We start from the raw sequence: 3,847 nt of genomic DNA on the forward strand, positions 1-3,847 counted from the left end.
CATACATACATACATACATACATACATATATGCTTGTGTACTCATACTTCATAGATTTTATATTGTCTGGCAGTTTTTATAACATCACTAGCTACAACAGCGATCTAACCTTAACATCTAAACTGGAAACAAAAATCATCAAAGTGATAACAGCTTTTGATTTAACATGCAGCTGGCATGTAGGTGTGACTGCTGAATTAAACCAGACAGAAACAGACTAGAGTCTATTTAAGGGATGGATGCATTTGTTGTAGCAAAATAAAATAGCACTGCTCATAATTAGCATTGATAACCATTGTAAAAAAAAAGATCACAATTGCTGAAGATGTTACCTACTGTATAATAACACTAATTTTCTGATTTCATGCTACATCCACTGGGACCACTGATCCCATTTCAAAAGCACTAACCTACGTTCTATTGAAAAACAACCAAAACAATATGTCAACCATATAATACAGCGTAATAACATCTGTGATTATCCCTGTGCGCCGTGGAATGGCACCTTGGCATCCTCTAACTCTGGGCTGAAACACGGCGTTCAGTCTGAAGCTCCGAGCTAATGGATTCTTACATCCTGGTGTGGGAATATAAACAAGCTGGGATGGATGCAGGCGACATAAGCACTCATGGGTCGATTCTGGGGGGCAGCAGGAAAAAAAACAAATATATGCGTTGATACTGTATCAAGCGCTACACTATATCTTTATTCTAATCTTTCATAATTTACATTTTTAACAAAAAAGTCAATAGCCTTGTCCTGTTTCAACTAACAAGTGATGATAAGTGAATACATTTATTCCCAAACTGTACATAAAAACTATTTCAAGGTACTTGTACTATATTTACATTACCGCTACTTGATCCTTGAATCTCTAAGAGGTACATTTGATCATTTTTACTGTTACTTCAGAGCTTGAGTTACTAGTTTCTTTGTATATACAGATCTTGCATACAGAACGTATGAGCGGATGATATTAGCGCAGTTCCATTTGTACTCGAAGGTTAGAATTTCCGAGGTCAATGTCCAAAACACGCTCCATTAAACTCAAATTTCCAAGTTGGGAAGTTGGACAACCTCGCAGTACCCCGTGCTCAAAATCCAACATGGCTGCCCCATGCATCAACAGTAGTGAAAGCTGTGGTAACATACAGTTTATTGGCAATTCTGTCTTATTTGTGTCTCACTAAATCAGTGGTACACACAGTCCTGTGCAACTTATATCTCTGGACACGTTGTCATGCTGTTTGCATGCACAAAACAAAATGCTTGCGTTTTGCATCTTTATCAACTGGCATTGCTAACAATGGCTAACCTGGCTAGAGCTAACCCCACAATGAAATATCCCAACTTGTAAATGCAATGGAACACATTCAACTCATGTGTGACATAATTCCCAGCTCAGTAGAGTTTTCACAGTTTTTTTTCAGAGTTTTCATTTATGTAAACATAAATATTAGTTGCGTCCAAAATCACATACTCTGCACTACATACTCAATATGTATACTATCGTTAGACATACTTTTGTGTAAATAAACAGTATATATTTTCGGACCCATTAAGCTGAAGTTTTCAATGCCACTTCCTGAGAGCCTCCTTGCTAATGAAGACACGTTACCATTGGAAATAATATGGAATTCTGTTGGTTTCATACAAAGGTTTTGGACATATTGAAAAAATCTCACATACTGTTTTAGCTAAATAGCATGTTAGTATGGAACTTTGGACACAGCCATTCAAAATGGCACCAAGTTGATTTCCTGATGCACTATATGTGAATGAAGGAAGTTAATAAGGGGCCAGGCTGTTGCCAAGCAATGGAGTTCCATTGAAAAAGTCTTGTTAACTATCAACAAGATCATATTATCTTAACCTCAACCAGCTACATCTAGATGCTGCCTACAAATCAATAAACAGCAGCAATAATTAAAATCCAGAAATATAATATACAGTGTATAACAATAACACTCTGAAAGGGGGCCATACTACATACTTTTACTTTGTGTATGTAACTACATTTTCCCAATAATATTATGTACTTGCAAAAGTTACAAATTAAATGCAAACATTTTTACTTGACGGTTAACTGAGGACTTCTCCATTGAGGTATTTCAACTTTTTTCTGAAGTAAAATGATCTCAACACTTCCTTCAAAGGATCAAAATGTTACTGAAGCAGCTTCAGTGTAATTTGACGGGTTTAGATCTACAAAACTTCTATATGGTAAAACTGCTGCAGCTGGGTAAAATAAACAGTATACAGCTTAACTAACATAGTATGTATTCATTTAATTATACATACATACATATACTGCGTAATCATTTTATTGTAGAGCGTTAGAATGAGACATACTGTTACACATCTTTATCCCTCTGTCCTTTGCTATAAAACATGTTGGTTTATGTTGTCAGTACAGACCACATCCACGTATATTCTTTTACAAGCAGTATCTAGATGAAACAAAAACTAAGTGATGCCAATTCACTCTGTCGCATTATATCTCTAATGGCTGCCTTTCACTGTATCCATACAAAGACAGGCTGCTCTACTTGCCAGTAGAGAAGTGACATATGATGTCCATGTTGCTCAGAAAATCTGATGATAGTAATTATGTCTACATCTTTCAAACTGGTATGGGATGAATAGATTTATTTTTTTCCCTGCCTTTTAGCAAATATTATCATTTAGTGTACTCTTTTTAATATGAGGAGAAAAGTAAGAATTTAAATATTTAAAAGTACAGAAAAATATATATTGATATTGGCTGATGCATGCTATCACATGTATTCCCATTTTTCACTTCTGAAAAGGTAGCAACAGGATTTGTAATTCTGCTAGATTTCAGTTACCTTAATCATCACAGAACCCAGATTTCATCACCTTGAGTCCTTTGCCATGTTTGGAAGGAGTTATGTAGTATTCATGTGAAATACTAGAATCTGAGATCTGAAAGGTAACTTAAACATTTATTCAGATCTGTCTGCCATACTGAAGGGATGAGCCAGTCTCGGCAGGAGTGTGCTGCCGATTTTGATCTGCGTGATTCTATCTTGATGCTGTGTGGATGTAATATCTATTTGGGCTTTATAGTTAAAGATGGACACCACCACTCAGTCTTAGGGTTTGGGCTTTTAGATTCTTGCTGCCTCAATCTGTGTTGAAAGATTCAACCTCACAGTTCTCTTAATCCTGTGTAGAGGCTATTGCAGCCTATTTATTAATTTAATCTCTTGTGTAGTTTAATCCATTTGCGGTTGTTTCTTTCATGTTTTGTTCTCTTATCATTACATTTTAAACTTTTACTTTTGTTATCACCAGTGGTGGAATGTAACTAAGTACTTATGTACAAATTTGAGGTATTTACTTGAGTCTCTTTCTACTTCTACTCTATGGAGCCCCGGAAGTGACATGGAGGAAATAAATAAATAAATAAATACAACATGTACTGGGGCCAAACACTTTCGCGAGATGTTGAATTTGTTTTGCGAGATAGAGTTTTATTTGCGAGATCTCGCAAAATCCAGCAAACAATAAGGCTAAACTAGCTAGCTCGCTTGTAGCGTGCTAGCTAGTATCTAGCTAGCTGGTAGCACGACATGTAAAGAATCAGGAACAATGAAAACAATGTTCACCATTAGTATTTTACAATCAAAAGAAAAGTTCATGAGTCCCCCACATAGCTAGCTAGCTATACCATGGATGTATTTAGAGAACAAACTAGCTATACTTGTAGGAGACACGAGAAAGAAGCTCATGAATGAGCATGTTGCTACAACAACACAAGCTCTATTGACATCAACAGTCAATGGGGCGGCTGTGGCTCAGTGGTAGAGCGGTTGCCTGCCA

Source organism: Etheostoma spectabile, chromosome 22 (genome assembly GCF_008692095.1).
Source record: "Etheostoma spectabile isolate EspeVRDwgs_2016 chromosome 22, UIUC_Espe_1.0, whole genome shotgun sequence".
NCBI lineage: Eukaryota > Metazoa > Chordata > Actinopteri > Perciformes > Percidae > Etheostoma > Etheostoma spectabile.